Source organism: Leptonychotes weddellii, chromosome 8 (assembly GCF_054177405.1).
Source record: "Leptonychotes weddellii isolate Sample4059 chromosome 8, ASM5417740v2, whole genome shotgun sequence".
NCBI classification, from domain to species: Eukaryota; Metazoa; Chordata; class Mammalia; order Carnivora; family Phocidae; genus Leptonychotes; species Leptonychotes weddellii.
In genome coordinates this window covers 36,488,995-36,501,317 of record NC_138376.1, presented here as the reverse complement: position 1 = coordinate 36,501,317, position 12,323 = coordinate 36,488,995, and the positions used below count along the sequence as shown (strand labels likewise).

The following is a 12,323-nucleotide window of genomic DNA, read 5'->3' as shown; positions in this document are numbered from 1 at the left end:
GCAACTAAATTTCTGAGCAGCTCATTTATTAGCCAAACAAGAGAACGCATTTACCGATGTTGACTTATCAATTAAAGAAATGTAGCCAGAGAAAGTAGTTAAGATTGTCAACTATTTGGCAAGAACAGTTGCTCAAAGAGTTGAAAACATTGGCAGCAACATCAATAGTCAATTAAAAACAAGGCAAATTATCTTGAGTGGTTTTCCTTGGCTCTTCATTAGTCAAAAGATATTGACAATACTGGTTGGTTGTTGCTTATTAGTGAAGTCAATGATGCATTTGGAGTGACTGAAAAGTGACCTTTGTGAATAATCTGTGTGGAACAAATACAGGTGGAAATAGTTTCAAAGAAGTTGAGAAAACACTCATACACAACAACCTGAAGTGGAATCTGCTAAGATGTGTTAAAACTGATAGTGGTAAAAATATGTGTGAAGCAGAAAAAGGGCTTTCCCCACCCCCCTACAAATTCACAAAGCTTATGAAAAGGTAAGGTGTTTAAAGCCTATGGTTATTCATTGTATCATTCATCTGCAGGTCCTCTGCCGAAAGTATTTGAATCTATGTTGTCGAACCAGTTGTGTCAATAATGAACTTCATTTACTCTTGTGGATTTAACCATTGTCACTTGGGTGATTTTGAATTTAGGACCAAGAATTTAATTTTTTTTCAGCCACTATCATCAAACATTGAGCAGCTTTGAAATTCACATTTGCTATGGACTTGATAATGTTCCTTAAGAAACAGGCAGAGTGCTTACCTTTGTAATGTATACTTCAGTGTAATCATTTCCATAACACTGATTTTGGTTGAATAGCAAGTAATAACAAAGTGCTTTATAAGACCAGTGCTGTCAAAAGTTAAAACAATAAGCTGGATCTCCATTTTTACACAAGTTGTAAAGTGGGCTAAACCACAGTTCCGAGCTAAAACTATAGTTACAGCAGCATTTTTTTAACCTTCATGAATGGGCAAAGGATATGTACATATTTTATAATCCATTGAATGGTGCAACCAAGAAGCTTCTGCCATACCTTCAATTGGACATGATTCCTCTGCAATGTAATGACATGTTAAAAAGCAAATATCAAGACGAGAACCTAACAGAATCCATAAATTTCTTCCAAGAGATTGAATATATTCTATTAAAATACTACATTTGTGGAAGGTTATCAGTATCAGTACCTCTCTGTGGGAAAAGGCATTTCATAGATGAAATATACACAAAATCTCATTACAGATCAACATTAACAGATGGACATTTGTAATCAATTTTGATGATCGAGAACACTAAATTTGAAACCCCAAAGTATGAATTTTCTATCGCTGCTATAACAAATGACCACAACTAGTAGCTTAAAACAATACCCACTTATTACTTCACAGCCTTATGAGTCAGACGTCTGAGTTACAGCATAGCTCACCTGAGTCACAGCTGAAAATCTCACAAGGCCAAAATCAAGGTGCCAGCAAAGCTGCGTTCCTTTCTGTAAGCTCTGGAAATGCTTCCACTTCTAAGCTCATTCAGACTGTTGGACAATCGCAATTCCTATGGTTATAAAACTGGGGCCCTCATTTCCTTTATTTCTGTCAGCCAGGGGCCAATCTGGGGCTCCTCGATACTTCCCACATTCTTTCTCATGCTTTCCATGTGGCCCCTCCACCAGCCACAGGTTTGCTCTCTTTCATGCTTCCAATCTCTATTTCTCCTTCCCCGGCATCTCCCTGACTTCAGCCTAAAAGCATTCTCTCTGTTTTTAAGAGCTTGTTTAATTAGAATAGGCCCACGTGGATAAACCAAGCTGCTATCCCTATATTAACATCCATAACCTCAATTATATCTGCAACTTCCCTTCTGCTATATAGCATAAAGGACATAAGGATTAGGATATTGACATATTCATGGGTCATTCATTATTCTGCCTACCATATCCAATTGAGCAAAATGTTATTACCCAAAAAATAAATTCATTCTTTTCATTAGCAGCTTCATGTTATAAAAATTGTATGTTACTATTATTATTATTATTTTGAATTATGTTAATTAAAAATGTATGGAAATGTGTATTTGTCTCTTGTTATACAAATACCTGTCTAATATTCTCAATTTTGCCTTTTGGCCCATAAGCCTAAAATATTTACTATCTGACCCATTATAGAAAAATTTGTTGATTTATGTTGCGGTAGAAAAATAAATTGGTGCAGACTTTCTGGAAGTTTAACAAAATGTTTCACAAATTAAAATGAAAATGAACAAACAAACACATTTAAGAAAAATTGTGCCAGGAAATTTTGTCTAGGAAACAAAGTATGTGTGTGCTCAAATTTAGCAATAGTTTTGTTTAGTCAGCATCATTTACAAAGGGAGAAATTTGTAGTTAAGCCAAGTATGTACCAATAGGGGGATGGTTAAATAAATTTGAGTAAATCCATTTAGCACTAAAATTATATTATGATAAATGTAAACAGTAGCTATTTTTATTGCCATTGATTATATACATTTTAATATTTTTGATAATGTACATTTACTGTATTATAAAGATATAACTATAATTAAAAGTTGTTTTATAAAACAAATTGACTTAATTTGGTGGGAACATTAAGGAAGCAATAAAAAGAGACTTTAGTCTACTGTGGTTAATCCTGAAATAGAGCTCTATAAATATGGTTTAAAGATATGGGGAAATCTTCAAGAAGAAATGATGGGGGTTGTCCCTCGGGAGTGGGACCGAGAGCAGGAAGATATGGAACAGGGATTCTTGCTTTTCATCATAGGGTCTATGCACTAATCGATTTTACTTTGATAAAAGTGTAAAAATATGGAATTACATATGTGTATGTGGTTTATTTTATTTTTTTAAGAGTTATTTATTTACTTTACAGAGAGAAAGTGAGCATGAGTTGGGGGGGGGACAGAAGGAGAGGGAGACAAGCAGACTCCCAGCTCAGCAAGGAGCCCCACATTGGGGCTCAATCCCCTGACCCTGAGATCATGACCCAAGCAGAAACCAAGAGTTGGAGGCTTAAACCAACTGAGCCACCCAAGCGCCCCAGATTTTACTTTGGTAGAAGTGTAAAAATATGGAATTTGCACACGTGTATATGTATATGTGGTTTATTTTTTTAAAGAAATATATGCTGAAAGCTGTCTTTTGATCAGGAAAGCATTATACTTCATAAAACAAGAAATGACTAAAAAATTGAGAGAAGTAATTACTAAGTTTGCTTCCTTGACCAAACAGGCCAGAGCTTAAATGAATGAAATGTAAATTGAATGAAATCTCACAGGACCTGAAAACAATATTTTGTATATCATGTTTTTTCCTTTTAAGTCTCCTGTTCTAATGTCTTCCTTTTACATTCATTTCCTGAAGAGAAGACCTTTGAATTCTGCTGGTTATACAAAGCCTTCCCTTCCTACTAAGAGAAGGGAAATCTTTAAGCAAAGGCCCTTTTTCTCCTGGGGCAAATCTGACATAGGCAAGTGGAATGTTTTCCCTGGATACATGAATAGGTGAAGTAAGAAAAGTCAATAGATAGACAATTTTTTATAACAAGGAAATACCCAAGATAGGCTAAGAACACAGAAATGCAGAGCAGCCTGAATATCTGAATGAAGAGGGGCTTTGAAGTAGGCAGGCCTGCTTTCAAATTCCAGTCGTTCCTAATCCTCTGAACCTCAGTTCTGGTATCTGTAATAGTGAGTAAGAGATATTTATGTCAAGGATTCCTTAGTAATTAATGAATTAATGAATATAAAATAATAAGCATAATATTTAGCTTACAGTAAACATTCAACAAAGCTATTTCTCTGCCTATTATTGTAAATTTCTCCCCCCAAACTATATCCTTTCTAGTGTCTATAATCGTATGAATAATATCTAAATATATCTATATATATTTAGATACAGCTTTTAAATATATGCAAATTAATTTAATTATCTATGTTTTACTTTCAAGTAATTAGGTACTTCCTTTATTTTAGCTCTTTTGAAAGCAAGAAGCACATCTAATAATTCCTATATAACCCCGTATAATATGCATCCTGCTTCTATTAATGTATTTGAATATTTACATTCAGTATCCCACTGAATCCACACAATCGCCTGCAAGGTGTGAGCTTTTCTTACCCCACGGTTACAGATGAGAAGGCTAAAGTGTACAGTGGTTAAATAAGTTGGCCAAGCTAATACCACTCGAAGGTGACAGAGTAGGGAGTTGACGGACTTGAACCTGGATGTGTCTGTGTCCAGAGTCCAGATATCTGTTATGCTCTATTGCCATCACCCCTAAAAGAGAGCAGAAATGTTTCTGTCATTGCTTTCTTGCTTATCTTTAAAGGTGCATTCAGGGGGTACACTACCTGTTTTTAGCAGACACATCCACATTGACTCCATCACCAGATCATTTCTCTTTTCCCTTGTAGGTAACTCACGAATACTTCCATCTTCCACCATCCCTGTCCGTAGGACCCTGGTCCGGGCTGCTCTTGTCATGGCTCGAACAACTGTTTCAGCCTCCTGCAAGATCAGCCAGTCTTCACTCTTAACACCTTCCAGTTCATTCTCTACACCGCAGCCCAGCTGTATTCTAAAACCCAATCTGTTCTTGTAACACTTCAGTAGCTCCACATACCTCTGAGGAAAACCCTCCAACTCTTTGACTCCCCCGACCATATAAGCTCCATGAAAGTAGCAACCCTGTATAATTGGCATAGGAGGGGTTTGCACATTTTGGTTATTCAGGAAGTCTCTGTTTGGTCAGCATGTTGAAGGAACCAAGTTTCCAGGCTTCTTTAATTCATGTACTTATTCATTCTTCCAGCCTCATCTTCTGCTATTCCTGCCCTTGAACATACTCTCCAGCTTTAATAAACTTTGTTTAGACCTTGAAAATCATCAAGAAGAGAAACAGTTCTCAGAAACTCACAGAACTGAGAATGGGAAAAATAAACTCCAAGATGCAGACAATCTGATAATACCAGGAGGGCTGAGGCTGGTGACAGAGCAGCTAGAAGGGCCAAGGAGATGCTTAGGAACAACAGCAATAAAAGGACAGTGACACAAGGCAAACAGGAGTACAGACCCATGTCATCAACCACAAGGACTAAACCTCTGGCTCAAAAGTAATTTGTTGTGTTTTACCTTCATTTATACTTCTATCTTCCTTAGTTTTTACTTATTCTTTTTAATATGTCTCTCACTTCGGGAGAGCCATTCTGGGATGAGTCAGGCAGCTATTACGTTATTGTGTGTTTATTGGATGTGAGGTTTCCTCCTAGAAACTGAAGGTACGAGACCAGAGGGTAACAGGCATTGCCCTCATGAAAGCTGCAGTCTGTGTAGGAGGGAGACATAGATTATTTCAATACAACAGAATGAAGACTGCCCTAAGTTTCACAACTGCTCAGCAAAGGAGGGCCACTTTGCCAAAGACAAAGGCCCACAGAAAGATTTCATCACAGTTTCTATAAATGCCTATTGATTTTGCCTATGTCAACAAGATAACTAAATCTCCAGATGTTTAGTCTACATGTGTTCTAGAGATGTGTTGTTTATGTATAAATGTGAATGGTCATAGGAAGCTTTTTTTTATTTTTTCCATTTGAATATTAACTCATTTTGTTTATACCGATTTTCCTGGCTAAAAGGCTGAAAATTTCCCAAAGGTCACAGTGGAATCCCTCACCTTGTTTGACAGGCTGAAGACCAAATTTTTGAATGTCAAACACACTTATAAATAGTCTGAGTTTCTCTGTTGTCTAATGCCATTTCACTTCTATTTTTTTTTTTTTTTTGAAGAAACCTGTTTTCCTCAGCAAGAGAACTCTATTTGCAATTAAGTTGTATGCAGGCCCTGTTACATCAGGGGTCAGGCCCTTCCATTTCTCTCCCCTCGATTTTGATACCATTCTGGGTGGGGGTAAGGGGGTCATCATAGGGGGCAGGCATAATCATGGGAGCGGAACAGCTCAGTCTTCCGTATTGTGATTCCATACTGACTGCAAACCTACCCCAATCTTTTCAGCAATATGCAGCACTGGATATGCAGGATATTAAGTTACTCAGAAATCACAGTTGCAAGTATTGAGAGCAGTGGTATAGCAAGTGTGGGAGAGGGTAGGGCAGTAGGAGCACTCTACCTCATGTGTAGGCCGTAAGAGCACTGGCTGTAGAAAATTTAAAGAAACGATAAAACTGACTAAAATTTAGTTTGCTTTGTGTTATCACCATGCATTGTCATTTTAACAATGTCAGTGGTATGATCCTCCTCCCTGCTGGGATAGACCGTGATTTTATGTGACCCTTCTGCCTCCTCCCCAAGTTCTCTTCTTGGTACTTTTTTTTTTTAAGATTTTATTTATTTGACAGAGAGAGACACAGCAAGAGCAGGAACACAAGCAGGGGGAGTGGGAGAGGGAGAAGCAGGCTTCCCGCCGAGCAGGGAGCCCGATGCGGGGCTCGATCCCAGGACCCTGGGACCATGACCCGAGCTGAAGACGGATGCTTAACGACTGAGCCACCCAGGCCCCCCTTATTTTTTATTTTTTGACAGAGAGAGAGACAGTGAGAGATGGAACACAAGCAGGGGGAGTGGGAGAGGGAGAAGCAGGCTTCCCGCAGAGCAGGGAGCCCGATGCGGGGCTCGATCCCAGGACCCTGGGATCATGACCTGAGCCAAAGGCAGACGCTTAACGACTGAGCCACGCAGGCGCCCCTCTTACTGGTACTTATATATCTCTTTCTCTCTGACCGCGCGGGGCAAAGACAGAGCTAGGGAGTGTTATCTTCTGTTGCTCTCTGTAATGATATCAATGTTGGTATCTGATGATGCAGCAATAAATGTGGAGTTGTAACACGGGGCGACATCCCTAATGCTTTCCCACTAGAGGAGCTCTTCCATAGTGAATCTGATGCTCACTTCCACTCAACGATTGGCTTCATAAAATTCATTCTTTTCCAGGATCTGATGGGAGAACTGCCTTGTCAGGAAATAGGATGCATTTTCATGGTCAGACCTGAAATTAATGAGCAACTTGTCCTTTAGGAGCAGGTTCCTCTCTGGGTGCCGTAACACCACTAAAATCCCAGGTTGATAACCACCAACTCAATTTGATTATGAGCACCACGCTTTTTGGAAAATGTGTAACTTTATAACAAACAATATGAGAGAAGTATACTACTGAGTTCAACCGGAAGAGAGAAATATGTTTTTCAGAGTAATTTCAAGAAGACCTTGCTAGGAACATTTAAAAAAGAGAGAGAGAGAGAGAATTACTACTGGAAAGAAGGCAAGAAGGGAAGACAAAAGGGAAGGAACAAAACTGGGGGAAATCCTTCAGGTTTTTTTTGTACAGCCAATGGATTGATCTGTATTACATTTGGATTTACGAAAAAAAATTAAAAGATGATTTTAAAAAAAGAAGTAAGATCTAGGGATGTCTGGGTGGCTCAGTCAGTTAAGCATCTGCCTTCAGCTCGGGTCATGATCCCAGGGTCCTGGGATGGAGCCCCACGTCGGGCTCCTTGTTCAGCAGGGAACCTGCTTCTTCCTCTGCTTGCTGCTCCCCTTGCTTGTGCTCTCTCTCTTTCTGTCAAATAAATAAATAAAATCTTAAAAAAAAAGTATGATCTACTTCTTCCCAAATTAGAAAATTTTTATTTAAGGGCACCTGGGTGGTTCAGTCATTAAGCGTCTGCCTTCGGCTCGGGTCGTGGTCCCAGGGTCCTGGGGTCGAGTCCCGCGTCGGGCTCCCTGCTCCGTGGGAAGCCTGCTTCTCCCTCTCCTGCTCCCCCTGCTTGTGTTCCCTCTCTCGCTGTGTCTCTCTCTGTCAAATAAATAAGTAAAATCTTTAAAAAAAAAGAAAATTTTTATTTAAATGATTGAAAATGGAATGTGTACAAAGCAACATGTCATCTTTGTGCATTGTCCAATAAGTCTCTGCACAGAGCTGTATTTTGGCAGGCAGTCTTTCATCTTCAGTCCAGCTATTCCCCCGTGGCCACAATATTCCAAGTATTTTTCCAGCCTCTCTATCTTTTCCCAGACTAACACCAAAGCTCGCATTCTCCTCTGTGCTGGGCCACTCCCAACCCTCTGGGACTCTCTGTTTGATATTGTGCAAAGAGTAAACAGGAAAGCAAGGCAGGGACTCCAGCAGGGAATGGAAGTTTGCCCTTGTTAAAATGTAGCAAACCTAGCAAATGAACCCCATGAACTCAACTTCCAGAAGATTATGGAATCATAGAGGAAGGGCAAGGTAATGATCACTTAGTCCAATTTTATTACTTTCCATGAGTTTACAGATGTAAATCTAAGGCATATTGACCTGGAATGACTGAACCAAAGTGATACAGAGGTGAAGCAAGAGGAGAACCTAACTAAAAGTTAAGAGAAAGGAAAACCTTGATGTTTGAAATCTTCTCTAGAACTTAATCTTAAATTCCACCATAGGAAAATACTAGTTCTGGCAAAAATTTGGTACTGAGGATTTACTTATAAATGGTATAATAATGGATGCCTACACTTATGTTTCTTTTTTGGATACACTATTTTACGATTGGAAAGAGAATGGTGTTTATTTTCTGTTTTAAGCACATAGGGTGCAACAACATGACAAGGAGACTGAACTTCTAAGCCACATTTGATGCACAGTCTTATTTATGATGAATTTTTGGTTATCAATTAATGCAAATCCTATCTAAACTTCCTATTGCTTTTATTAAATAAAGATGCTTTCATAAACTCCTCAACCATTTCCAGTCCGTCATTTCCTACCCAAACAGAAATGGCGATTGGGGATAGTGGATTTTCCCGAAGAATATTTGTACCCTATGGAAATAAAGGTAATTTTTAAAATATCAAATATGATTGGACTTCTGCTGCGTCATATTATAAAGCTATTAACATAAATGGATTACAAATCAAAAAAACAATTCCTTTGTCAGATAATGAGTCTATTTTCCATTCAGAAAAGTATGGTCTCCAGAAACTAATTTGCTCTAAGCCGAAAAATTCAATACCCAAGGTTAATGTCAGCTGCCCAACATCCAAACATCCCTGCCATAACATTATGCTTCTTCCTAAAGAAACTTTTGTTCAAAACAAAACAAAACAAACTAACAAAGTAAACCCCACATAAATTCCCACATGACAATGTTCTCAGAGAGGAGGCTGGCTCCATTCCCAGCCCCACAGTGAGTCCAGATTGGTCTAAGCCAGTTATTTGTGTTACGTTCCTCTCACCAGTGATTGATTTAGACACCGGCATGAGAAATAAGACTGAAGAGGAAATCCGTTGGGGGTCTCCTGGGGAACGCTTCTTCACTCTTAGAAGAGATGCACAGAAAGAAGCAACTGCTTCTTCCCCTGGATCTTGTTTTGTCTGGTTGTGTGGTCTGTGGACAAGAACGAGCACAAAGCTCAGGCTCTGGGGATAGGCAAAGCAGAATGAGAAAGAGGACTTAGGTTCTTACTGACTCCCCTGAACCTCTAAATTAACAAGCTCTATAACTATCATTCTTCCGAACATTGTGTTGTATCAGATAAGAAATGTCCTTACAGTTTAAAACAGTTGCAGCCGGAAACGCCCAAAATGATCAAGACCAAAATTGCCTTTAAAACTGTACTCTCCAATGTGCCTTTCCTAGATACAACAGGTCTGACTAAGAGTGCGGGTGGTACAATGCAAACTCCTTAAAACTACCACAGAAGAAGTTCAAAGAACATCTTCTTGAAGCCCCAAAGCCAGCATTGCTTGAGATGGCTGTGGTGGAATGAGTTCTGTGTGAAACTGCATTATTCAGCCTCTCTTGTGACAAAACTCCAATCTTAGGATGTAAGAGGATGTGATGTATGCTATTCCAGACTAAGCCAAAAACACCTCCCCGGTGGGCTCCTCTAGGATGGTTCCCTCTTGTAGCTGGCTGGCTAGGAAATGACCTCAGGAATGTCCTTGGAAGCCAGGAGTTAAAGGTGGATGAATGACTTGTGGAACTGAGGTCTATATTTTCCTGCTAAGCAGGAAGATCCATAATGGACTGTTCACCTTGAACAAGATAGAAACTTGTATTATGTTATACCGCTAACATTTAGAGGTTTATTTGTTGCAATCGCTAGCATTACAGCATTAGTTAATACAACAAGAATTGCAGTGTTTTGGTGAATGGTGATATGGATGAATTGACAAGTGGGTAAAGAACATAATCCAAGTTCATAAACAAGGAAACAGGATCAGAGAGTCAGGTGTCTTGCCCAAAACACCCAGGAAGTAACTTGTGTAACTGGCCTAGAACTCAGCCATTCTGAGTGCAAATTCATGTTTTTCTGGTGTCCTATCCTGCAAAAGGCCAAGTGGATAAATTCCAACTTGTTTCCAAGTCTTGAAAACTGAAATTGACCAACACATATCAGAAAAGACACTACCCATATGTACCAAAGCACAGATTTTTGTGTTCTTACTGATTGGTCTCTAAATGCATGGCTTTCAGCTTTATATTAAGCTTTATTTTAAATCAGGTTTGCTAGAATTATCATGTGATTGATATCCAGTGATATTTTAGTGCAAAATTAACTTCCTCTAGGTTAATCTGGAGTATTGCTAACATTTCTCTTCTTTTGAACATATACTTCATCTTTCTAATGAAGCCATAATAGTATTTGACATTAGCTTTTTATAGTATTAAAATTAAGGAACCATGCTTTTCTTCTTTCCCCTATTTTTTTCCAATAAAAATATGTTTTCATTATAGAAAAGCAATTTAAAAATCACCTGAAGTGAAAGGTTACAGGCAAGCATGGAAAAGAGGCTTCAATGATCCATGTGGCAACAGATTAGAGTCAGAGGACATAAGTGTAAACTCATGTTTAGCTTAATATAGATATGGAGAGCCATATAAAGAACTTTTTATAGATACTCACATGCACAGATTAGTACATAGACAATCCCCAATTTACAACAGCTCAACATAGGATTTTTCAACTTCATGATGCTGTGCAAGCATTCAGTAGAAACCAGACTTTGAATTTTGCTAGCCACAGGCAGTAAGACAATCTCTGGTGATGCTGGGCAACGGCAGTGAGCTGAAATCCCCGTCAGCCATGCAATTAGGAGGGTGAACAACTGATGCACTTACAACCATTCTGTTGTTCACTTTCAGTACCATAGTCAATCAATTTACATGTGATATCCAACACTGTATTATAAAAGAGGCTTTATGTTGGGACACCTGGGTAGCTCAGTCGGTTGAGAGCCCGACTCTTGACTTCAGCTCAGGTCATGATCTCAGGGTTGTGAGATCGAGCCCTGTGGTCGGGCTCCATATGGAGCCTGCTTAAGATTCTCTCTCACCCCCTCACTCTGCACCCCCGCCCTCCATACACATGTGCACTCACTCTGTCTAAAAAAAAAATAGGCTTTATGAGAAATGATTTTGTCCAACTGTAGGCCAATGTAAGTGTTCTCAACATGTTAAGGTAGGCTAGACTGAGCTATAATTTTGGTAGTTTAGGGGTATTAAATGCATTTTGAACTTACAATATTTTCAACTTACTGTGGGTTATTAAGACATAACCCTAGCATAAGTTAAGGCAGATCTGTACAGCCATGTATTTCCTTGATGTCCGTCGAGAAGGCTTAGAAGGGATGTCACCACCGCAGCAAGCAGCACAGTTAGAACCGGATTTCTGCTTCTAATACCACTGTCTAATGAAACAAACCAGGGCTTCTTAGAGAAATGGCTGATACTGCGGCAGGAAAGATACAAGACAAGCCTGGAGTATCTTACAGTGCAAGAAAGTACGGGATACTTTTTTTTTTAAAGGACCCAATAATAATAATGGGTTATGTCAAAGGGAGACAGAAGCCAATGGACAGAGTTGGAACAATTTGAGCAATAAAGTAAATGGAGTGGTATTGAATTATAACCCAAACACAACAGAAATATTTATAAATACCCATGAGTTCATACTGATATAAAAACACTGAGGGGCGCCCGGGTGGGCCAGTCAGGTAAGCATCTGCCTTCACCTCAGGTCATGATCTCGGGGTCCTGGGATTGAGCCCCATGTTGTTGGACTCTCTGCCCAGTGGGGAGTCTGCTTCTCCCTCTCCCTCCACCCTCCCCCCATTCATGCTCGCTTGTGCTCTCTCTCTCTCTCTCAAATAAATAAATAAAATATTTTTTTAAAAAACATCAAATAAATAGAGTGGAATGGAATAGAATAGAATAGAATAGAATAGAATAGAATAGAATAGAATAGAATAATGAGAATAGAATAGAATTGAAATCCCGTATAGAAGCGTGAGCTGGGTGGAGAGCCA

The 12,323-nt window shown here is 39.2% G+C and overlaps 1 long non-coding RNA gene across 1 annotated transcript; it reads right to left on the bottom strand.

Moving 5' to 3' along the window:
- Window positions 1-3,556: 3,556 nt before the first annotated feature.
- LOC115938823 (uncharacterized) lies at window positions 3,557-4,901 on the bottom strand. Its single transcript, XR_004073842.2, has 3 exons — window positions 4,365-4,901; window positions 4,132-4,290; window positions 3,557-3,693 (listed from the first exon to the last, which is right to left on the bottom strand). It is a non-coding gene; the product is annotated as an uncharacterized LOC115938823 (long non-coding RNA).
- Window positions 4,902-12,323: the final 7,422 nt, after the last annotated feature.